The sequence below is a fragment of the Lissotriton helveticus genome, chromosome 6 (assembly GCF_964261635.1).
Source record: "Lissotriton helveticus chromosome 6, aLisHel1.1, whole genome shotgun sequence".
Classification (NCBI taxonomy): domain Eukaryota; kingdom Metazoa; phylum Chordata; class Amphibia; order Caudata; family Salamandridae; genus Lissotriton; species Lissotriton helveticus.
In genome coordinates, this window is record NC_136067.1 from 1,399,801,967 (window position 1) to 1,399,828,450 (window position 26,484).

At 43.6% G+C, this 26,484-nt stretch overlaps 1 protein-coding gene across 3 annotated transcripts in view; it reads left to right on the forward strand.

Moving 5' to 3' along the window:
• TIAM2 (TIAM Rac1 associated GEF 2) overlaps positions 1-26,484 on the forward strand; it is a 340,543-nt gene that overhangs the window by 26,574 nt on the left and 287,485 nt on the right. For all 3 annotated transcript variants that reach the window (XM_078649180.1, XM_078649181.1, XM_078649182.1), the window contains exon 2: positions 12,430-12,541. The gene's annotated coding sequence lies outside the window, so the exon portion shown is untranslated. The remainder of the gene's footprint in view (positions 1-12,429; positions 12,542-26,484) is intronic.

Consider the following 26,484-nt stretch of genomic DNA (forward strand, 5'->3'; position numbering starts at 1 on the left):
GCGATAATCCTGCTGGGCACAGGCCGAAGTTCAGAAATTGACCGGAACCCCAACCACAAACCTAAGAAGGCGAAGACTTGTGCGTCCTGGTTTGAGGCTGGCATTTGAATTCCTTCTAACGGTAACTGGTTACTGATGTGCTAAGGGTGTTGCACCTGGAACGGCTGTGTACGCTCACCAGGCCATCAGTTGTGGTAACCAAACTGTGGTGGACGCTGTTTGGGTCAAATTAGATAATGGGCAAACTTGGAATCTCAGGTGAGTGGCTGTACACCAGAGACAAGGAGTGTTGGAGAGGAGCTCTGTGGATGTGGAAGGTACATCTGATCCATGTTCTCCATCGATATTGATGAGGGACATTGAATTGCCAAATGATCTGGGAGGAGACCGGTTGTAGCGAATGTGAAGGAAAGAGGAGGCGGATTGAAGTAGAACTCCGCTGTATCTTTATTTCCAAAATGAGATACAAGAAGGATGCAAAGTATCAGGACCCACAGCGGAAGGAGCTGCCCCAAGAGAAGGGCAGAGATAGAAAGAATCCGAGCGGAGAAAGAGTCTAGAAGGTAGAATGATAAGGGAAGAGTAGAAAGAAACAAATGGCAAAGGACAGAGAGAGAAAATTGGAAGGAAAGAGAAAAGGAGAGAAATAAGGATATTACACCGGTGTCTGGAGACCCCAGCTGTGCTGGGAAGAGGAAATGAGTCAATGGAAGCTTTACAAGTTAGGAGGGAGGTAAGAGTGAGAAGGGCTCCCGGCTATTTGGGGGAATATGTTTGTGAATTTGGGGGAATGTGTTTGTGATTAAGCATTGAGTTATGCTTTCATCTGAAGCACGATTTTATCTTGCTTTTCATCTGTGTACTTGTTTGTGTTGTTGCTTGTAATGTCATTTATTCATGTGGGTGCTTGTTTTCCTTAACATGCTTGTCATGTCTTTTGCTCTTAAGGGTGCTTGTTCCATTGTTGTTGTTACTTTATCCCCAGGATGAGGAGGTATGTTGTAATGTGCTTAGGCAGCTTCAGCCAGGCTGAAGCTGCACACTGTATTATGACATAGGAACATTCCATGATGACACGTGGGGGGTCTGGGGTTTGAACGTTGGCAGTCAGTTGCTAGCTCTGTCTGGCAGGACTGCGGTCTGGGATTTCTTATCTCAGCTACGTTAAACCTTTTACTAGTATGTGGTGTTTGCATCATACTTTGTTTACAAAACCTTCATTATCCTAATGTTGCTAAAAAGGGTCCCTTTGGGTAGAAATACATTCTTGTTAGTAAAGCCAACCCCAACCACTGTGGTACGTTTTAAATCCTGAGTTTGTTCTTCTCCGGATCAAACACTCTTAAAATATACTGCCTTCTGGTATTGGTGACATGTGACTCTTACACCTTGTAATCCTTATTTTCTTATGTAACATTTCTTCCAGACTGATTTACACAAACACGATTGATTGTCTCTGTATAATGTGTGTGTGATGTAAAGTGCTCTGGCTCCCTACATTGGTATGAGCAGTGCTAAAAAAAATGCAATGCGTGCACGAGAGGGGCTGTGGAGAGATGAGGGGCACTGATGGAGTGTGGTAGGGAGGTAATTAGTGGAGGAGGAGATTTTTGGCAGGTTGGCAACAAAGATTGCTGCACTGGGCGCCACCATTGCTAGAGCCAGCTCTGACAGTGCTGTACAGTACGGATGAGATTCTACATTTTGGATATCACCCTTCGACGGAAGCAAGCTCGGTGTACAGGATGCTTCCTTCTTCAAATATGGTGTCTAGGCAAATGGCTTGATCCTGATGAGACTCGCAGCTCCACTCCACAGGGTAGGAACACCAACACTTTTTGGGGGGTGAGATTCGAAGAATTTGTATTGATCTTTGTGGATTCAAGATTGCAACAACACCGAGATTATTTTTTGTGTATTCACGTAGATGTTTCTATTCACTGAGCTATTAATTACACTGCGCTGTCTGCTCTAGATTGTATACATCATAGTATTACGATGGGATAACAATACAATAGATTTTTTTTATAAAGAGTACCCCTTTGTGCATTGTTTGGTGCATAGTTAGATACGGTTGGATGATATATGACAACGTGGATATAGTCAAACATACTCGTGAAAAAATAACCCACTTCATGTATTCTATCTACCATAAGTACAACGTTAGAAAAGTTCAACGTAAAAAAACATTTATTCTAACGGGATTCTGTATTGCCACTGTTTGGGAGTCGGTGCGAATCCTTATTTTACTCTGACAGCAATTTGTGAGTGGCCACTGGAGACCCTGTTGGCATGCACGCAATTTAACCTACTCCAGAAGAAGTGCAAATGCAATACAACTCTTAAGTTTATGGGCATTTTGCTCCGAACTTCTTTATTGGGACAGTGATAGCATGATTAAGATTTGCTAGAAGTATTTACCCAAGGAGCCTTGTCTGGTGCAGTGTGGACTATGTGAGAATTGTTTCAGCAATGGGGAAGGTCATTAAATAACCTTAATGAAGCTTCACTTCCTTTCATCAGACTAAAATAACGAAGTGAACCCTGCATTTTATTGCAGTAACTTTTATTTTATGTTACTAAGATATTTAAATAATCGTGCATTGCGCCAGCTAGCTGTGAAAGAGTTCTTGCATCAATCACAAACGGAGGACACACCAGAGGGTGTCTCTTTCACTGAAAGATATAAGTGCATTAAAGTTAAATAATCTGACTCTTCAGAGGTGGCTAGAGTTGGGCAGAGTAAGAATCCATTTGCATTTTATTTATCTGCCCAGCTCTCTGTCTTTCATATTTGTATATATGCCTCACCATTGAGTTAAGAACAGTATCTTACATGCCTGACTTTACACTTGAGTGGTTCTCGAAGCTCCTGAGGTCATCACGATCCCCTTCCTCTTAAAATAACTATAAGGTATATAATAAAGTTGGTTTTTGGACTTGCATAGTAGTGAATTGTCACAAGTGTCACCATAGCTGACACTTTTCACTAGGCAGTTGCTAATTTCTTCCAACCTGCTGATTACTGCATAAAGGTGGGTGATAACCATTAATACCGAGTTGGCTTAAAAGTCTGAGAAAATCAAATCGAGAAGATTGGCTGAGCCCTGTGTGCATTGGCCAGGAGAGACTGGGTGCTTTTATGAATCTGTTAACTACCTATTGTACACTAACTTATTGTAGTTTCTACCATGGATGAGATGGTTTCTATTCTTTAAGTCTTTCCTTTACCCATACTTTACTGCAGGCTGGTGTGACCTGTCGCATTTCCCTGATGAGCAAGTATAAGTCTTTTTAGTAGACACTCTTTTACAACCATATGTGGACCTGCTCAAAAGGTCCAGAACAGTTGAAGAGCATTGTCAAGTACCACATCCCCTTCATACGAGGTCAAAGTTCAGTGTTCGGTGTTTATTTGCTAATGCAGAATAAAATCCAATTGATATTCGCTCATTTTTAGATGCAGTTTTATTTCCTGATTCATGAATTTTTTCACCACACGCTCTTTAACACATGCTTTTCAAGTTATACCATACGTATTCTTGAGATTATCATTTTGGATTTTTGCACATAGTTCTTATCATTATTATCCTCAAATATGGCATTGATTTAAGCTAGCCAATTCTTAATTTGGAACACAGTTATTATGCCTTGGCCACAATATAATCCTACCCTAATGCCTAAAGTTAACTTGAAACTTAACCCTAACCCTCTGCTTATAGCCTCTTTATCGACTCCAGCCCTTACCAAGACCGTAAACCTATTCTCAGCCCTAACCTTTTGACCATTCATTACTCTAATTCTAACCATACCTTTAAAAGTAGCCCTACACCTCCCTTAATACCATCCCTAACTGTAACTCCTATCAATCTTGTCCTTAACTCCTTCCCTATACTGTCACATCCCTTATTATAACTATATCCTTAATCCTTATTCTAATAACAAAGACCCACATTTATTAAACAAATAATTAACATACTTGTAATAGTATTTGCAATATATGAAAACGTATAACAACATTTTGATTTCTACTTTAACTATTTTTTTAAATAAATTTGTCATGTGTAATGAAGTAAACATGCGACCTCATAACATTCTAACATTCCAATAATTACATCAACCTAAACTAAACAGTTCAATAAAAAAAGTTCATGAATACATTCAAAGAATGCAAACACAACACATCCCCCTTTCTTTAATAATAATAAAAAAATAAATAAATGAAAATACTAAAATGGTACAATTTCATTTTGACAAATAACCTATATAGGAAAAAATATTTTTCAATTAACCATTATCTAACTTCAACCAATTATCTATTTTCAAAAATGTAGTCTTTTAACCAAGTAGGCACTACCCTTTTCCTTGAAGAGTGACGAAAAGAAACAGGTTCTTCACTTTGAGACATAGAAGGAATAGATTCTTCTGAGACAGTGTTTTGTAAATCATCATTCTCAACTTGGTTTGCGTTAGAAGATACTACCTCCTCATTAACATTTTGGTTTACATGTGAACCTTCAACACTTTGGTTAGTTGAACACTCTTTCGAATAAAAATTTTCAACATTTAAATCATCATGTTTCCATTTAGTACTGGATCTATTTCGACTACATTTGGCTATTCTATTCAAATTCCATACCTTCCCATTACTAAGTTTCACAGAATTTAGTAAAATTTCAACAACCTGAAATGGATCAGAGAACTGGGAATCGCCTTTTTGGACCTTATTAGGGTTTTTAACTAACTCAGACCCTATCTCCAAATTTTGCTTCTGTTTTGTACTTGTTCCATGCGTGTTCTCACTATATCCCTAGACCACGGTTCAGTTTCATTAGAAAATAACCAAGTAGGAATGGGTTTAGAACGTGGGTTCCTAACCTTCATGAGTACAAAGGGAGAATTTTGCTCCAAATATGTACCTAATTTTGCTAATATAACCTATATTTGTCAACTTTTGAAAAAGAATTCTAAATTTGAGTGGTCAGATGCTTGTAACTTGGATTTTAAAAACATCAAGGAAGCTATTGCCAAAGCCACTGCACTTCATAGTTTTGACCCATCACTTGATAGTGTGATTACTACTGATGCAAGTAACAAGGGCCTCGGAGGTGTTTTATCACAGGTTGATAGAAATGGTCAGGATAGGGTTATTGCTTACGCTTCAAGGTCTTTGTCCCCTTGTGAGGAGAAATACCCAATAATAGAAAGGGAAGCCTTAGCTTGTGCTTGGGCGTTAGAGCATTTGAAATCTTTCATTTGGGGAAAAATGTGTACTTTACGTAGTGATCATAAACCATTGGTGAAGATTTTAACACCAGAAGGGGTTATTACTTCGTCAGCTAGACTAGCAAGAATCTCTATGAGGATGCGAAACTTTATTTACAAAATTATCTATGTTCCAGGTAAAAGTAACGTGATTGCAGATTTTTTGTCTAGGATGCCAGTCATGTTAGAACAATGTGAAAGTGATGAGTGGAACAAATTACAAATTGTTTTTGTGCATGATGAAGGATTTTCGGCTTTCAGTAGAGAGGAATGGGACAATGAGTATTCTATGGATAGTATCTTACAAACAGTAATTTCTTATACTGTTAATGGTTGGCCTGTTAAGAAGGAGTTGTTGAGTGATGACCACAGACCATTTTGGGAAGTTAGATCTGAGCTATCTGTCGCACATAAGACACTTTTGAGAGGTGAAAGAATAATTCCTCCTAAGGGATTACGTGAAGGAATTATTGAACTGTGTCATGAAGGGCATCCGAATTTTCCAGTACTTCCTTATTAAATGTGATAATCTGAATAATAAAAATAATCCAAGTTGCTCACGTAGGTTCTGCTCTTCGAATCCCGTCGCCAGTGTAATGAAGTAAAGATGCAGGATGGATAATTGAAGTAATTCCTTTAATAAAAACGAAGAGCTCAACAGCATGCATCCAGCTTAGGTCTGCATCCAAAAGAAACTGCCCTTTACAAAAGATGCACAGCACATTGACCTCATAACATTCTAACATTCTAATAATGACATCAACCTAAAACTAAACAGTACAATAACAGAATGTTCATGAATACATTCAAAGAATGCAAACACAACATCATGCAGTACATATTTAACACATTTTTTGTGTACCACAACTTTATGTTACTATCACTACATTTTTACTGCAGGCTGTTCTGCTCTGACTCCGATTTATGGCTCCGTAAAGTCTTTCTTTTGCGTCTATAGTCTAGGTTGATTGGTTTGTTTTTAACAATAACCATACTCCCAGACCAAGCGGGTATTTGCCTGCATACCACAGGAAGAGGTCAGTAACGAAAAAAACAAACAAATGATGTGTACTTTGTTGGCATGTTATGTGAGAGGAAAGTGGTTAACCAGTGCATCGTCTCTTCTTAGAGTATGCAGACACCTCAGTCTGCATTGGTGTGCCAAATCTCTGCATCACAGGTTTTAGTCGAGAAAGCTCAGAACTGATCATAAAATCCACAGTCTTTTGGTTCATTGCTAAAAACATAGGTGTTAAGTAGTCAAGTATCATGGAGTTGACCTTTAGATTTGTCACCCAACCGCACTAAACAATCTGGGACATGAAGCCAGTGTTCATTATAGGAAAAGTAAAGCAGCCTTTGCGGATAGTCATTACTTGAAAGTTAATGTAAATAAAAGTAAAGTAAATCCCAGAGGAAGGGATACCCATCGGAGGACAAGCTATATAGATGGTTCTTTGGTTCTGTCCCCATGGAAAGAGCTAAATCTTATCCGTACGTAGGGAAAATTGTGTCAGAAAATCTGAATGAGAAAGAAGATATTGTTCATCTGACAAATAAGGCTTTATCGCTTGCAAACACACTTTCAGCATTCTATGGTACTACTGGCTGAAGGCACTTTATTCACTTGTTGACTGTTTACAAGAGGAAAATTCCCCATACCCTATTATACGAAGTGGAATCTATACACTCTAAGCACTGGCACTTTATGAACAAAGTAGTAGGGAACATTTTGTGATCTGTTTGTAATTTAAACACTGGCACCAACAGAGGAACTACATATCGAAATGGGGTTGGTCAGCCCCTTTGTAAGGGGGTTGGCATCTTTAGTACGTTGGGGCTATCATCGTATGCATTCAAAAGAGAATTCTCTGAGAAAATATATAAGTATTGAATGTTTTAGTTCAAGAAAGGGAGAGAGACTCTGACATTGGACTTTATTCAAGCTTGTGAGCACTTTAACCTGAAATTGGTAGACCTGCAAGTTATGAGTTACTGTTGCTTTAGAGTTTACCTAAAATCCTACATGAATTTTAGATCTATGGATGGGGATATTCGCCACTGTGAGAGGGTAAAAAGACTGTAGGAAATGATAAGGACATGACGTGTTTTAACCCCACAGCCGTACTTAAGGTGGAACATAGATCGTGGGGTTCACTGCTGCATGTTTATGTTGAGACTAAATTGCCTCCTCTTCAGATGTGTTGTGGATGTGTGGCAGCGAGTAAGTTGGGCTTAAAGGAGGTGAAATGTATGCAATGGTGTAGTACAGTACATGTATTATGTGTTTCCCCTGTTTTAAAGGCTGCCAGATGTTGTTTTTTTAAACCGCTGTTTTTGGCATATAATATTAAATCGGCTGGAGCAGCCACTCAATGTCTTTATAACCCGGTAAATGAAATGATGTGTTATCGTATTTTCAATTTTAAAGAGTTTTTTAAACTTGTTTTAATCAGCTTCCTTATGTAGTCTAATGTGTAAAATGTTATTATGTGTGAAAGCAATTTTATTGTATCAAGTTGTATCTGTTGGTATTGTACTGTTGATCTTGTTGTAGATCAAAACTTTAATAAAATCTTGAAACGTAAAACTAAATTTGCCAGCATTCATAGTGCTGTTAGTTGAAAAATCAGGACTGGTTGAAGATCAGCCTCATGAAATGGGATGTGTTGGCCACTAGGTACACTGGGGTCTGCAAGGCAAGTTTTAGACATCCAGAGCAATAGGAAAAAATGGTTACCCTGACAAAGATAAGTGACTAGTGACCTGAAACAATAAAGCCATAGTTGGTGTTGAAAGAATCTAAAGAAAAGTGAAATCTAAGTTAAAATGCGCAAGAAAAGCACAATGTTTTACCTTCTTCTGAAGAGAACGTGGTCTATATAATTGCAGTGAGGAGAATAGGACCCATGTGCAATGTCTGACATTATGTGTAGTCGTAAAAACTAACATTATCTGTCGCATATCATCATTTTGCATGTAAATTGCATATCAATTACCAATATACACAACTCTCCGTAGTGGAGTCTTGCTCCTAAAAGCTGAGCTTCGACGTGTGTCCAGAATTATGAAAAACAAGGATCTGTGATGCATGTGTTAGGCTTACAAGTAAAGTAGAAGCACGATTACATTAGCACAGATCAATGACTTTTGAACTGCAAAGCTTTGGCAGCCTATAACTGGTGTTGCAAAACATGAACAAGACATGAGAATATGATTAAACAGATCAGTACCACATAATTTGTCCTACCACCTCTGAGAAAACACATGGTCTGCATAGCTTTGGTTTGTAGCTATAAAGTGATAACAGAAATTGGTGCTGGACACCAAGGACTGACTTCAGTGAAAGAGAGAAAAGACATTTTGAAGTTGTTATCCTTCTGATCGTAGGCCATAAAATAAGTTCCTCTATCTTCCTTCCTAATCGTATTGAGATGCCTTAAATCCGCTAACCACAGATCTTTAATGTTCATAGAATCCTTGACCATAAGGTAGTGTTTCTCGTATTTATTGTGGTCTAGGTCAGTGTTGCATTTGCTTATTAAAAATCATCTGAGATTCTCAGTGATGCTCACCTTCCTTTGCTCTTCTCATCATCACTGTGCAAGGGATGTCATCATCTCCTAACGTTGTGAGTAGACTTAATCCTCGTGGATTCTGTTCATACCATGGGTCATGGCTTCTGATTCTCAGCTGTTTCACCGTAGCACCACCTATGATCAGTGCCCAAGAGCTGGCTTGTACAATGGTATAGGTGAGATTGGGAGTGATCAGTAAAAGAAAGGCACCTAGGTGTTCTGGACAAGCTATAGGGCAGTCTCAGGAGGGAAAGTGATTGGCCGTAGTAATGTGTTTTCCCATGTGCAACAGCAGGCAAGTTTGGTTGCGTCAGATATAATCACTCAACAATGGCAACAGGGCTGTGCAAAGCAAGCAGCGAGTTCCCTGGTCTTCACACACTACACAAACTATCTAATGCCACCAACACTTGTGGAATAGTGGAATTATGAAAGCTTTTCTATATTCAAATGATTTCATCAATGCTAGAACTGTGGCTGATCTTGTTGCCAAGATTATATGACAATATTATCTTTCTCAAGCTGAACAATTTACATTTGAATGTTATTATATTTAAACATCACTATCAGCCAACACTCTTAAAATAATAAATAAATAGAAAACAAATTAATGACAAATAATAATTCACAGAAAACATTAGCAAGCTATCACTTACGATAGGTTATAGCAGTTTATCAATTGACAGAAGCTTGTAGTAGATGTTTTAAAGACACACAAACAATGAGAGAGGTAGACACGAGATGGAAGAATATGCCAGAGTTCACCCATTAATAGTCTAAGGCCAGGAATGAAACAGGAAAGAGCAAATCGAGTTAGACGTAGTTACTGAGATGGAATAACGCAGTTTAATAAAAGGGATGGGTGCGAACATGGGGCAAACAAAGGAACAGGATACAAAGTGGTTAAAGAGTAAATACTTAAATATTACAGAACAGGGAAACGTAAAATGATATGGAACCGGAAACCAGAGCGGATGAACTAAGCATGAGAGAAATAAGAGATGCCCACGAAACACAAAGGTGATGCAACAGATGAGTGAAGAATAGATTGATGTCCACGAAACACAAAGGTGTTGCAACAGATGAGTGAAGTATAGATTGAACAGGCAAGTCAGGGCGAGAGTAGATAGGAGTGGGTGGGTATTTCAAGGAGCTGATACCCGAGGGTCAAAAGAACAATGCTAATGAAGGTAAAACCAGTAAAGAATTTCAGTTATTGAAAGGTGAAGCAAGTCCACCTCCATCTGAGACTACATCAGAGAGACTTGCTGATCATGGAGCATGAATAGAGTGACAGACAGAAGCAGATGTCAGAAGGATGTGAATGCAACGTGCAAGTGTTCAAAGTGAAAAAAGAAGGAAAACAGAGAGGTGCCTTATGCTAGTGGTGTAGTGGATGAAAGAGTAGATTTCAAAGTTTCATAAATGAGAGGAGATTGAATAGGAGCAACTCCCTGTGTTAGGGTTTGCAGAGTGTTAGTGCAGGTGCTGGAGAGCTTGCAAAAGAATACGAGGCCTGAGACAAAAAAGCACAGGTCTTACATTGCTGAAATCCATGAAAATGACAGCGGGCCAGGTAGAAGCAGTATAGGAATGTGATTGCCAGTACCTGATATGGTTGGAAAGACACTGTTGTAGTGATTCTCAAAAAGGAATAGCCAGGAAACTGATATAGAAGAATCCGTCTTTAATTGTAGCGGACGTCCGTCCGGTTCCAGGTCCAGTTTTCTTATATCCATTGCAACACTCATAACAAAACTCACTCAACCATCAACATTTAAGCATAAACGATATTTGATCGCGAGAAAGCCACGAGCATTGGCACAGGTGCCATGCTCGCGACTACCTCGCGGAACACAATAAGAAGAGGAGAACACAATAGCACACGGGCAGAACCTGCGTGCACCCGACAGATATAAAATGTACTTTAGGAATGACCTCAAGGCAATACCCGGAAGAGAAAAAATCTCATTGTACAGAAATCAGAGGATTGCTGGGTAGTGTTAAACTCTATAAAACGCCCAGAGCCTATACATTTTGATGGTTTAATGATGCTAACAGTCCCTTCTAAATAGGCAAATGTTGCTGGGCCATGGGAAAGGTTCCCAGATCTCTGGTTCCTTTTCTATAATGTATTTTTTCTTAGCGAGTCCAGACTGCATGCCAGACACAGCCACTTTTCTCCTTATAGTCTGGTGCTCTTCAGCCTTTGATGTTTCCTTAAATGCCAATTTCCTGCCCTGCCATCTCAGACACTGCCATTTGGGCTGAGTGGTGGTGAACAGTGTAATAACAAGGTGACTGACTGCCTAGCCAATGTGTGACTCAGTGAGAAAAGCACCAACAATGTTCCCCCCACCTTGCAGATTGTGATGAGGGGTCCGAACCCCCCATGTCTCACAGATATTCAGTGGCCTAGGGTCGAATGGGGGGCTCGTGAAGGGGTCGCGTTTCCTTGCGCCATGGGGGCTGCAGGGGCCTGTGTTACGCCCCTGTTGTAACTCAGTGTCTGAGACGACAGGAACCTACTTTATCCTGTTGTGTAAGGAATGGGAACATGCTTACTGGGGGCCCGATTCACAGAATGAACTTAAGACTCAATCATAAATTTACGACTATTTTGGTATTCACAGAATGCACTTACTACTTTTGGCATTCACAGAAGTTAGGATTTTGTCTTAAGTTTGTCTAAATTCAAACTTAAGACAGAAATAAGACAGACTTAAGACAGACCTAAGACAGACTTAAGACAGACTTAAGACAAATTCCTAACTTAAGTCTGTCTTAAGTCTGTCTTAAGACAAATTTAAGACAAAATCCTAACTTCTGTGAATACCAAAAGTAGTAAGTGCATTCTGTGAATACCAAAATAGTAGTAAGTTTAGGATTGAGTCTTAAGTTAATTCTGTGAATGCCAAAAAGTAGTAAGTGCATTCTGTGAATACCAAAATAGTAGTAAGTTTAGGATTTGGTCTTAAGTTCATTCTGTGAATCAGGCCCTGAATTTATAACCAATAATCTGACTAGGAGTTTCAGTGGTGACCACACCTTTCAGTGGGAGTGAGCCTGGCCCTAAATATAGGCGATGCATTGCTTTCACTTACAAAAACATTACTATAGTGCGGCGGGGCGTTGATAAAAGTCTTGTGCATAAATCCGTGTATTGGTTTTCAGTATTGAGTGAACGATTGCAGATCCTGTTCACTTGTCGCTGACATGACTTTCCACTCACAGCTGCGGCTATTTCATCTCGTATTTCCTAGGATCTGCTCTGATCAGCAGCCGCTGTTTTTTTCCTTTTTATTTCGCGGTTTAGATCTCAGGGAAACATAACATCTCCAAAAGGGAAGCACGCCAGAACAGATTGTTCTCATATTATTTGTGCATTTGAGGTGACCAGTCAGCTGGAGTAAATAGACGTGGTAGATAGAGGTTGATTGGCGGCAGCACTAGGGTTGTGCGCGTGAGAGGGACATCCCAGGTGAAGGTTAGCATGCTGTCCCACCAGGTGTGTTTGTGGCGAATACAGTATGTAAATGGTATGTTCTGTGCATGTCACTGATACAATGTGTTTTTCCGTTCCCAGATAGTTCCCATGGATTCCCATCCTGCCGCTGGAAGGAATCCAGGCTAATCCGTGATATTGTGGAAAGCGAAGGGACCTCTCAACGCATCCATGTCCGACGCTGACTCTACAGGTACAATTCGAATTTTAACGCTATGTCTAACATGCATGAAGCGGCATAACATTCAAAAGCGTTTGTGAAGTGCATTGTGGGTGCTAAAACTGCCTTTGGGATACATAAAAGTAAGGATTAGCAAGATTGCTTTGCAGTTGGAAAAGTACACCTCTAGTGCCACCTGCCTCCTCACCATGTCCCTTGCTTGTGCCACATTCTGCCCCACTATCGGTGTAACTGCCTGCCTCCTTGCTCATGTCCCCCCCAACCCCCTGCACCACCTTAGCACAAACTGCGCCAGCATCCTTGCATCTTCTACCTTCCCAAACAGCTGGTTTGAGAGTGCAGGTGGGAGCATTCCTCAATACTGCCTGATTCTTGCACCTCAGGGTCGTCTTAAAAGCATTATAGGCCCCGGCAAAGCAGTGCACTGGACCCCGTCTGCACATCCACTCACAGGAATAAAAATGTTTCACAGAAAATTGGTGTTAAATTCTGGTCTGCATGGTGCTCCTGTGCTAGTGAGGCCACCGGGCAACTGCCCAGTGTGCCCATGCATTTAAACAGAACTGTCCTGACCTGCGAGGCCTCCATCCATGTACTCTTGCAGCAGACTGGTTTTGGGTTGTTGTGGGACAGAGGCCTTAGGCATTGTTGGACAGGTGAGCAAAGGAAGGAGACAGCACTGGAGGGATTCCTTCTGGCCCACATTTGTCTCTAGCAGTGCTGCCTCCACGGACACTCACGCACCACAATCACCCACCTCGAAAATAATGGAAAGTTTGCATTGTCCCCTTTTAGCTGGGGATCCTGCCTCCCTATTCTTCGTGCCAGAATGTTGCCTCCAATGCAAGTCGTTTCAGACCTACCACCATCAGGATGCTTGAAATGTCCCGCTTTGTGGTGCCCGTGTTTATTCTGTCCTCGCGGTGACTTTGTCGTTTCCCAATACAAAAGCCAAAATTATTGAATTCACAAAGCATATCACTTTCACCTTAGTTAAACATTATTATCTCGATTTGATTTGTGTAGTCTTGCGCCCTGGCTCTTTTTCCTTCTCAACTTTTCTGTATCGCTTCTATCTAGTGGCAGGACCAAAATCTACTTCTACAGGTGTTTAATACAGAGTTTGTGTATGCAGTAATGCTTAACATGTACAGCTCCTGGGTCCTTGCTCTGCGAGCGTGCCAGGCAGCTCCGAAGACTCGTACTGCTGGTTGTACACAGAAAACACTTGTGGTCTGGATAACTAATTTACTTTATTTGAGATGGGGAGGTTCTTTTCAGACAATGGTACGATGTGCATGGCTTGAACCTAGACTATACCAGCTAAAGCTACCTGATCTGAGGGAAGACTATGATGTATGGAAAATAGCAAAAAACAAGCAACTTGCAAAAGGAGACAAAATCCCATGTCTATCCTCACTAGGAATCAGCTGACCCATAGAGAACCAGGCCCCAAACCACACCTATGGATGCAAAAAAGGACTAATTGAGGGCACACCTGCTGCAGTGTATGATGTATGTGTGTGAAGGTGTTATCGGCACAAAAAAGCTGTATATTAAAGCCATAAGAGCAGTTTCTGGTCTTGCCGCTAAGTGGCAGAGGTACTCGCACGTTCAAAATGGGAGAGAGTGAAGGAAGGTTTCTCCTTTTACACTATTGTATTAATCTCACCTAACCCTTCATATAAGTGTTATAGGTTAATGCAAAGTAAGTACACATAATGTGTAAACTATCATAGTCTTTCAAGTCATTGAAGGTGTCAGTGAACCTGAGAGGAGGAGGCCTGTGGGTTCCATTTTGGAAGCTCCTAGCCTATTCGTGTGAACAAGATAGAGGTGAGTTTATTTTCTCAGACAGTGGCGGTGTATTGCTGACATTTCTGAGTCTAGAGAGATGAGACCTAGGCACTGTAGTGGGAGAATCTGAGGCAGCACTTTTGACTCAATTAGGTCCTTTTGCTGCATAGGGCTGCTATTTCGTCTTCCTCAGTGCTGCGGTTTTCGTTGAGAGTGTGAAGGATCCAGTCTTTTGTCTCTTGTCCTGATCAGTGTCCATGTGGCTGCTAATAGCCAGTTGCTGAATGCTCACACCTCTTTGTGCCTCTGTTGTGAGTGCTGAAGTGAACCTGGAGATGGCCCTGCTGTGAGGAGCATCACTCTACACAAAGGCTGAGTTTAGAGAGTAGCCTGAAAACGACAAATGAAAGTAGAACAGACCCGGAACGGTTCAGAAAGCGCAAACAGAGAATGGACTCCCCTGCTGTTGTCCCACTTGTTTCAGTTCCAAGTTCTCTCTGACTAGAGAGGGGGTGCTCCACAGAGTACCCAGATGGTTGCGGTCAAACATTATTGGTATCTGCCGAGCAGCCAGTATCACAGAGATGAGGGGATATCGCCGGAGTCTGATATGAAGGAAGGGCTGTCTCCATGTTCTTAAGCAACTGGAATTACCCTTCCCGCAAGAAGTAGGAGTGAGCCAACCCAGGGGCAGGAGGAGTTGACTGCCTCCATGGACAAGGAATGTTTGATCCCAGAGCTGAGGGTTCATCCACCAGACATTCCCTAATGATTGGCCAGCGCGCTCCCGGATCGGATCCTGTCCTGTCATCAAAGTGAAGGATCCACAGCACATCACTCAAGGGTGTTACAGCAGCTAGCGCTGTCAAAACCTGCTTCCTGCTAGTCTTTGACACTTGCCTGAAGTGCACCTGAACAGAATATTGCTACGTCCTTGGTACTTGCCAACAGACTCTGAAGCGGTTAGCCTGCGGTACATGCCCAAATTTCGCCGATACGGACTGTGCTGCTGAAACCGTCTGTCACTAAGCCTGTGGCACTTCCCAAAGTGTGATCGAATGGACTTCAAAGCAGTTAGTCTGCAGCACTTGCCCATTGTATGCCTGAGTAGAGAACGACACCTTGACCCTGAATGCTGCTGCCCGAGGCGCTGACCCGAAGTGTGCCCGATTGGACCATGACGATTTAGCGGAATCTGTAAAGCACTACAGCTGCTGGCAGCCAGTATCAAGGACTGAACCAGACTGAATTGCCACCTTGACCCCTAGACTAGCCAGCTGATGTGCCAACTTACCATCCAGCACTTAAGGTCCCAGTAGAGGGTAAACACTCACAAGACAGCCAGCGATTCTGTCTGTGACCGCCTCCTGACTTCACTGCATAAACTCCCCAACTTCATCTGCTTCTGGGACGGGAATGGGAGCCTAGGACCAGCACAGATCCATCTGGTGTGTTTTCCCCCAGCAGAGGGAGGGCACGAGCTGGTTACTGAAGCCTAGCTGAGGCCTGCTACGAAAACTCACATTGGTAAGACAACAAAGGGCTAAGAGACTGATCGCACAACTCTTTCTTGGAAGCATTGGACCTGCACCTGAGATCTACACCGGACTTGTCCAATCATGTTGAAGAGGTAGGCTGGAAGGTGAGCATTGGGGTTACCTTTGCCTTAGGTACAGTGGCATTGTGCCAGAGACTCAAAACGTACTTTGTTTTTATCAAAGGCAAGCACTGAGCTGGACAATCAGTTAATACACCGTTTGTTGTACTTCCACACCAACCCCCCTAAGAAGCCTGTGACTGCTCACTGTGGCTACCTCTGAGTCAACTGGTAAAGGGGTTGTAATGTGCCAGTATGCAAAGCCATGGAATCGAGGACCCGGGGACAACGGATGCTAATAATCCCAGTAGCCCCTACTTATCCCATGCCCCCTTGCCCCTTAAATGGGATGTGACAAAAATACTGCAACAATTCTAATCATTTTTGTTTTACATGTATTTATATTGAGAGCACGTGTCTGACTTTTCATGCCATAGGCTTGTTCAGTATTTCTTTAGTCTGTCTTGCTCTGATATCCCTACAGCTGTACTCATGTTTTTCTCTCAATGCTTATAGGTGACTTTGCCCTCTCAGTTCCACTCCTCGACTGTGTGCGCATGTGCTAAACTCTGATTATATTTAAAGATTTCACTGTTTTGTATACAACTGTCCTGGGGTGAGGGGAGGCTATCTGATGTTGAACACAGGCATTTGCCATTGTCAATTCATTGCTAATCGCTAATAACAATTTCTATATTGTAAATGTTTATCATTTTTAAAGTTTAATGTCTATCTTGTGGTACTTCCACTTTTGTGATTCTTCATTTGCTATAAACAAAGAGGTACAATTTGTACCACAAGAAAGTTTGTACATCTGACCCCTTATTTTTTGCACATTTGCACCCACTTCACTACCACTTGCTGTGGAAAATGTATGTTCTCGTGGCATATAGAGAACTTTCTGCACTGCTTGATCTGGGCTTAACTGTATATGGATCATAAAAGAGGGTCTTTCGAGTAAATGAGAGAAAATGTTACTGTTACTCAATGAAGGTGAAATCACTATAAAGTTGAAGTTCTCTATCTTTAGGCGAGGTGACAAAAAGACAAGATGTGAACACATCACACGTATTACCAGAAGCGATTACTGTGAGAGTAGTCAATACGTCACCAGCCCAGGTGTGCCGTTTCAATTGATAGGCCTTACGGTTGGCTGCCCATGGCGTCCCTGTTTTCCGGTCCCATCAGCTTATAATTTTTGAGTGTTTCGCAGTTGGAATGGAGTGACGTAAACAAAAATATTGCACACAAAACAACCCTACTCTAGGTTTACTTAATACATTAAGACAGCCCTGTGCTCATGTAGGGATTATGACCCATTTAGCTGCAGCAACACTTGTCAGTTGCATTATTATTAATTCTTCCTCTATATTGACTTGTTATTGATCATTTCTCATTTTGAAGACTTTGTTTTGTTGATTTCAGTTAATGTTCCTTACCAAGGCAGCTCCTGAACTTTCCACTTGTAAAAGGCCAGATAACCCCTGCCGACTGCTACTGCATGTACCCTAGTGCTTCAATGACAGCCCCTTCGTTCATGGAACAAGCAGAGACCTATGAATTTACTTGTAATCTGTTTTTCCCTTAAGAGGCTGTCCTTCCATCACCCTCGTTTCCACAGGCTATTTCCACTGTTCTATTCACTTTCAGCTCCAGGGTATCTCTAGCTGAGTCAGTTGTATTCTCTGCAGATGTTACATCCAATTGTTTTGTGTCAGTATTGAAAAGCATAACAGAACGCTGCAGCTGCAATAAGATAAAAGGCTACTCCCGGGAGGCCTTTTCCACTCCACAAAGAAGAACCTACTACTTTTAAAGTAATCCCGGCATCTCCAAAAGAGCACCATACTGTGGAGTCCATGCCACAACACATATGGAATGCCATCTTACACTTCGGAAACAAACACAGATCATCAGAATAAAATCTACCTTTTGTTATCCCTGCCCTCAGCCTTCCACCCAGCCCGAACAAGTAGAGGTGAGTAAGTCCCTAATGAGCAGCTATACGAGTCTCCTTTCCCAATCTCTTATTCCCCACTAGCAACAAGCATTTACAATGCAATGGTTTCGCCTTTGGAAAAGTTAGAGCTATTGGCATTGTAAATGACAAATTTTGTATTTATGTGTTGGTTTTGAAAACAGATAAATAAATGGCATTGTCATTTACATTGCCATTAGCTTAATCTCTTGCAACCTATTGTACCCTACGGACGAGCTCAGCAGACAGCAATTACTACCACACACACACACCCAGAGCCACACACACACACACCCACCCAGAGCCACACACACCCACTCAGAATATTAATATTTGGCTTTTAAGGACTAAAAAGAATGTATTTACCATAACCAGGATTCCGATTTATGTACAAGGTAATGTGAGAATCTGTATTACTTGATCGAAAATCAGGTTCTGAAATGACCAAAGGGGTAAATATTCATACTAATATTCTCCTAGATTATTAGATTACAAGCTTCATATCTATTACCATCAAGACCTGTCAGGGGCGTAGCTAGAGCTTGTGGCGCCCGGGGCTATCCCTCAGGTTGCCGCCCCTTGGAAGAGGGGAGGGTGCTGGGGAAAAAGGACGGTGAGCACAATTAAGAGACAAAATAACAGGCCCCGCCATTGTGTGCCAGCCATCTTATTATTAAAGAACAACAGACCAGGAAGCAGTGTTGCAGCCTTGATTGGATGACTGGTGTTATTGTGACACTGGTAACCTTTCCATGAGTCAGTCCTGTTTTATAGGCACACGGAGTTCACTAACTAGGGTGTAAGGTGAAGCGATTTTGGAATGAGCTACAATATTACTGTGCCCTTTAAGATATAAAGGGAGGGTGACAGGGAACGACTTGCACAAATCTAGCTCATAAAAGCCCACCACTGAGATCCAGATTGTGTCAATATTTCCACCCTTCCTCGTGAATAGAAAAGTTGCCTGCATAGGAGGGATTATGGGTATATTACTTCTCTCCCCCCTCTGTGGTAAAGTGGACGATGCCTAACTAAGGGATTTTAAAGTAGTGGTTCATAGCTGCCAAGGTTTCAGATTGCTTTGTGTGACATTTTCATAATTTCAGCGTAATTATGAGTGACATTTCAAAAACTAGGTGTGACACTTTTTCCGCAAATCAAAACCATGGAATTAGAACGAGGGAAACATAAATATCAGACATTACACCCATAGGGGTCACAACCCGGACACAGACTGTACTTTATTTCAAAAAGACACAATGAGCAGTTTAATAAAAAATCAATTTGCGGATTATAGCAGGGTTCGCAGCCCCGCTCATTATTTATTATTTACCCGAGGCTGAAAATACATGTTATTGCTATTCTAAGCCATTACCATACGACACAGTAAGGCATCGGAGGGAGGGGGGTGGGGCAGGGCAAGCCTCAGGAAGAGAGGCTGACTGAAGTACACATAGCCTAGTTCAGAGCCCGACTGTAAGCTGTATTCTCCAAAAAAAGACACTTTTTGAGAGAGTGAGCAGTTATATTCATAAATAGTTGCACGCCCGTCAGCCCTGGCCATGGTTTACTGGTATGTCACCGCCTCTACCTAAGAGTACTTGCACCAGTGCGTGTCATGCAGGCTGTCTAAAAACACACATATGGCACAGAAGTCTTAATTTTAAAACATACCGGCACTCTCTCTCTCTGGTACATACTTCATTCTGATGACCAATGGCTTCGTGTGGCAGCTGAGCCCAACTCCAGCACTTCTCCTCCGGGGCTCCATGCGTCTCCGGGCGGGACTTCCGTCAGCTGGAGGAACACAACTCCGCTCCTGCCGTCTCTTCCCCCGGGGCTCCCTCAGCACACGGGAGCCCCGCACCATCCAGCACTTCTCCTCCGGGGCTCCATGCGTCTCCGGGCGGGGGCGGGACTTCCGGCCTTCTCTCCCACGCACCATGCCAACGGTGCTTCACCCTAACCCCCGTTTCCCCTCCCTTGCCCCACAGGACTCTGCTGACTTGCCTGACGCCGCGGCACCTGAGCCCTTCGAAGCATTCTTGAAGGGAGAGGACACGGACGGCGGGAGTGGGCGGGAGGGGGCGGGAGGGGACACGGACGGCGGGAGGGGGCGGGAGGGGGCGGGAGGGGACACGGACGGCGGGAGGGGGCGGGAGGGGGCAATCGGATATGAAATTATAAGCGTACCTTAACAAGCTAAGTGAAACGCAATAATGTAGTTTGCATTGACCGTGGATTGGACTCTGTTGCAGGAAATGGCCCTTTCTCCCGCGTGACTGCTGGCCCACATAATGCCTCGACTTCTGAGCGGTGACGGGTGGCGTTGTCTTGGATTGCTAGATGCGATCATCTGGGATGAACCCCCTACTGTTACATTAAAAAAATCCTATTAGAGCTTCCCTGCTGAGGTGTCAGGCTTTGTTGTGCTGGACGTTCTTAATCTTAGTGAGACGTGCTTCCTATCGAACGAAAAGCAGACTAAGACAGCTGGAGAGGACATTCAGTGACCCCTAGATAAAGAGCAGCCCTGGCGAGGAGTGATTCTCTGTCCTACTAAACGCATAAAGTGCGACTACTGTCCGAATGCACTTATAGCAACACTGAGTGTATATTGCCCCAGTAAACGAATAGCTCAGCTGTCTGCCAAGAAGCCCTGGGTCTATGCACCTGAAAGCACAGTAACACTGCTGCCCCTCTGTCCTATGTATTAAAACCCCTGATTAGACGTGTCGTTGCTCTCAACTAGTGAGTGTATAGGCAGCCATACGGAGAAGTATGTACACTGTTGTACATTACGGCTGCTGAGAAGTGTCGGTTTACTTCTGTCCCACCAAACATATGGCAGCTCAGGCGAGACTTCCTTGAACTGCCCCACCAAGCACATGGCACCCTTCGTTAGAAGTGCTGGGTCTACTTTATTATATGTATAGCAGGGCAGCTGAGAAGTGCTTGATTTACTACTTTGAACGTACATCAGCAGACCCCGCTAAGAACAGCTAGGGCTGGCATATCAGGTGTATAGCAGGGCACCCGAGAAGTGCCTGCACTTCCACTTCAAACATACTATAGCTGGATCTGCGGCGTAGCGGGGCGGGTTAGAAGTGCCTTTATTAATACTTTAAACCCACAGCGCACTCCCGATGAGTAGTGGGGCTGCCTTATAAAAGGACCTGAAGTGTTGCAGGACAGCTAAGAAGTGCTAGCACTACCACTTTAAACCAGCAGTGGCAGGCCGGCCCTCTGAGGAGTGCTCATGCTGCTTTATCAAAGAACCTGAGATGTAGGAGGATAGGTGAGTAGTGCCTGTATATCACTTTAAGGGTACAACAGCAGTCCCGCAGTGCAGTGCTGAGACTGTCTTGCCAGATGCATAGGATAACTGCTGAGAAGTGTTTGAACTACCACTTTAAACATACTGCAGGAGTCCGACGAGAAGCGCTTGGATCTGAGGTGTAGCATAATAGGTGAGAAGTGCCTGTAAGTGTACAACAGCCGTCCCGGTGAGAAGTGCTGAGACTGTCTTAGCGGATGTATTGCATAACTGTTGAGAAGTGCTTGCACTACCCTTTAAACGCACAGCAGTAGCCCCGCTGACACGTGCTGAGACTTCCTAAGTGGATGTATAGCAAGTATTATGACGGCTGTTAAGTGCTTGCATCACCCCTTTAAACGCATAGCAGCAGTCCCGCAGAGTAGTGCTGGTGCCGTCAAGGTGTGTTTTGCGGCACTGGGGTTTCATTGAGCCCTGCTGCCCCGTCGAGCGCTGTGGATGCTGTGCCCTTACGGGTACGGTGGCATAGGTAGTGTTGCACCATTAGAAGCGCAGCGTCCTACGTAAAATCAAGGATTATCGCTACACGGGGCCTGGCGGTACCAGCCGGTGTGAGGAATTGGGCGTGCGGCGGACGCGTGGTGCTTTATGTACAGCGTGTTCCATACCAGCCCCCCTGTCTCTGACGTGCTCCGTGTGTACAGTGTGATTAGTTCCTGCACGGGCCGCCCCACCTGTGAAGCGGTTCCCGTCCCTTGGCTCGCGCGGGCACTTACAACAATGACGCATCCTACGCGCGGGGTGTCCGAGGAGTGACCTTGGCCCGGCTTACTGCTCGAGCAATCCCAGAGCCGAGGGGGGGCGTGACCCTTCTATTCATCCCAGTAAAGTCACCGGCAGAGGTCGACGGCCCGCCCCGCACTTCAAGGCGAGGGTGCTTTAAACAGAGGACAGACCCCAAGTGCCGCACTTCAGTGGAGTTTTAAAGACTCGGTGGTCTTGCAGTTAGAAATTCCTGTCAGGGTGCAGCTCTAGTATTCACGACTGAAGAGGGCTGCAGTATGTTTACTGGGGTTGTGCAAGCACGTTTGTTACCTTTTTCAAACAGTACGATCACCTCTCAGCAGGACCACTGTATACTTTATGTGGACAGTGTAGGCAGGGCATCTCCATTTAAATGGAAAAGTCCTTGCACTTTCAATCTGCAGTGCTTTTAAATGGGACGATGTCAGTACTTTGTGCAGTATCCTTGTATAACTTGTGTTGACATAATGTAATTTTTAATCTGCTTGTCTCTTATACACTCTGGTTAGAGGATACACACTTCTAAGCATGTCACTAGTACACGTACGGGGCAGTAATGACCCTATTTATCGGGTCTGGTTTACCTCTTTGATGGAAGGAAGCGAGCACTCTGTAGCACTTTTAAAATGACACTTTTTTAGCAGGATGTTAAAGCTGTTATCCGGACTAGTTAGAGGAAAGCTAAGCGATACCAGGAGTTGTAAAAGTTGTATATTTTTTCTACGAGCTGAGTTCCGGGCAGCTTTGGGCATAGCCTCGATGTGGAGGGTTTGCCTTTTTTCTCTGACCAGTGATTTGCGGTGTGATGGCCAGGCCCTGGCCTGGGACTTTGATCGCTGTTTGTGTACATAACAAGGCATGCGTGGAACAGGGCGGGAGGGTGATGCCCCTGGGGGCGCCCGCCGCTAGCACGGCGGACCCGGTCTGTTTACTCAGCGCAGCATGTGTGTGCTATGTGTGTTCAGTGTTAATGGGAGGTGGGTAAAAAGTACGGGGTGACTTGCCTTCGCTCCAGGGTGCGCCGGGGGAGGAGGAGGGGGGGGGGGTGGGGGCAGGAGGGGACACGGACGGCGGGAGGGGGCGGGAGGGGGCAATCGGATATGAAATTATAAGCGTACCTTAACAAGCTAAGTGAAACGCAATAATGTAGTTTGCATTGACCGTGGATTGGACTCTGTTGCAGGAAATGGCCCTTTCTCCCGCGTGACTGCTGGCCCACATAATGCCTCGACTTCTGAGCGGTGACGGGTGGCGTTGTCTTGGATTGCTAGATGCGAGTTATGGTATGCGCTTCAGCTTCTCCAAACGCAACCTTGTCCATAGGTTCCCATCACAGACTCCTTCACTTAAACCGACCACCACTTCTGCCTCAGAGGACACGGACGGCGGGAGGGGGCGGGAGGGGACACGGACGGCGGGAGGGGGCGGGAGGGGACACGGACGGCGGGAGGGGGCGGGAGGGGACACCGACGGCGGGAGGGGGCGGGAGGGGGCGGGAAACGTGCACAGGACAGCGAGGGGGGGGCGGAAAGGCACACGGAGGGGGCGGGACGGACGGCGGGAGGGGGCGGGAGAGGACACGGAGGGGGCGGGAATGGACAGCGCATCTGAATTCACTTTCAGTGAAAGGGGAGGGAACGGGAAAAAACGCAACTCCGCCCTGGGAAAAAATCTCGGGAACGCCCCCGAATCTGGTCCGGCCTTGACGGACAGATCCGGCACTCAATGGCTAGCCTCCATTTATGGAGCTAGCCAATGAGAGCCGGGGGACGTTCCCAAGTGCTTAGTGTCGACATAGGATTTCACCTGCGCTGAAAGGCTGCGCAGAGCGCAGCCTTTCGGCAGGCGAAACCCAAAAAGCGTGTTTCAACAGGTGAGTAAAAAAAACGAAAAATAAAACAATGAAGCCATCACAAAAAAAACACTGAACTTCCCTACTTAAATCAAGCAATCCTCCAGAGCTCTGCTCATGGCATCACAGATGGCATCATAAATGACATCATCCCTCACATCATTGATGGCATCACATATGACATTGCCATTGATGTCTTCAATAGTGTTGCTAACAGAACACACGATTGGACTATTTCTCACTGGCTTGATGACACATTTAAAGGGGTGACAGGAAGTCGCCAATCTCAAATCCTACAGGAAAGAACAGAGTCCTTACCCACCAAGGATGATATTTAGGATTGCAGCAACAGACTCCAATCAAATTCAGAATCTTCTCCACCACCTCCCATGTTCCCTTAAAATCACACAGCAAAGAGAAAAAAAGCTCTCCCTTATGAAATTTGAGCCATGAGCCGCACCTAATGGAGGTTGAAGAAAGCTGGAGAAATCTCTGCCAAGTCTGAAAAGGAACCCTCATGAATGCATTAAAGATGCTAAATAAAGAAACTTCATCTAGCATCATTGCTAGCTGTGAAACAGCTATGGACTACAGAAAGCATGAGGCCTTTAAAATATTCCTCAGGAAAAATTAAATCAACGAGTTGTAGTAAAATAAGGTGGAGATCCTGCAGTGGCAGTTCTGGAACCAGTGTTAGGACAAATGAGGGAAATGACACACCATTGGTTCCACTGAGAAGCACCCTAAACTTGGAAACTCTCGGGATTAGATGTTGGAGGCGAATAGTGACTCTTGCATTGATCTGTTGCAAGCAGGACCTGTGCTTAACTCAAAAAGACCCGACATCATCCCAGTAGGTTCACTTTCATTTCAGGAACTACATATGACAATACAAGAAGAGCTTTAGAACACTATATATATATATAGACGAGAATGATCTCCTAAGTAGCACAAGTGAAAAATCAGTTCGCCCTCACAAATGCAAAGATGAAATCTGTTCAGCAAATTAAAGCAAGACCATGATACCTCCATTGGCTTCGTGCTAGCATGAGAGTAAAAATCCCTTCCAGTTGACTGTCCCTCCCTCCCTCCCTCTTTAACATCTCCAAGAAAAGGTGCACCTCTGCAGTAAACAGATTGAGCCATAGTTTCAATATTAAAACATGAAAATGGCTGGTACACCAAACATTTTATTAAATTCGCTAGAAAACTATGGATTTAAAAACCCGAGTAACAGAACATTAATCATTCCCATCCCCGTGTCTGGGATTGAGGCTAACAGCGATTGGGGTAGGACGTGCTTCTTCCTCCTATCACATTAAGATACTCAATATCCATGCCTCCAGGACAACTTGGTTGACCATCCGAAGAAACCCCATTTGTAATCTTTCAATGAACCTCCTGAACTGACTCTGGGACAAGAAAAGCAGGAAATAAATTGGTCCAGTGAAGGCAATGTCATACTCTGAAAATCAAGCACAACCTACTTAGTGAGGAAACAAACCCTGAGCTTTGATACCAAAAAGGGAAGTCCCACAATAAATAACAAAGCTTTGCACCAACCAAAATTTCCACCCTGTGGGCAGAGATGGAAGCATATTCTGATATTGGGCAATAAAAGACAACACAGCCCAGTTTTGAAAGTCTGTATTGAATTGGCAGTCCTAAGTTAATTAGAGGGATAGAAAATGGTGATGAACATAAGCATACCAAAGCTGCACACTGTGAAAATAAAAAACATAATTAAATTTAGGTTTACACTTGACTTTCCTCTTTCTTGAGTACTTGATATTTATAGGCAATTGCTTGAAAACCATGACATCAAATTACTAAATGGAAGAAAGGCTGATATCCCATAGTAAGGACAGCTCACACAATCATCAAGCTTTTATCCAAGCCATACCCCCTGCTATACCTTCATGGAAATGGGGATTGTTTTGGTTTTGTTTACTAGCAGAGGACGGAGACAGGAAGATGCCATTTCACAAGAGATAAAGGATTGGAAAGTTTAAATCCAGACTCTTAGCACTCAAGACCTACCCAAATGTGCCAATGAAATAGTCGAAAATATACAGCAAAAGGGGTGTGAAGAACTTCTGCTTTTGCACAGTACTACCCAGACAGTGTGACCACGACTCTTTTAGACTGGCGCCATAGTCAAAAATGAGAAATGTATACATAAAAACGAACAAAGAAGTGGTGTGGCAGGACATTTAGTTAAGAATATGGGTCTATCTATAAATGAGGAATGTGAGAACAACTTAGTTTTATTGACGGCATGGGTTAACAACAACCGGGGTGTGTGAGTCGATCGAACATTCATTACTTGGCAAATACAATACCAGGGCCATCTAATGGTGTCATTGAGCATAGCAAGGGCAACAACCAGGAAACAAGCTCTGGAGGTATGTTTCTCCGGATGTCCTTTTTCGGCATAGGTTTGCTTCCACATCATTACCAGCTATAAACAAAGCCAAAGCGAGAATTTAGTGGCCTCAAATCAAGCTTTAAACCATCCTCATGAAGCAGATTAGATTTATTAGAACTGGTTTGATAAAAGTTTCGATGGTTAAAATGCAGATGCTGAATGGCACAGTGCTGTGAATCATCAGCATTTGCATAGCACCTCAGTAATTACTCAAAGGCAACC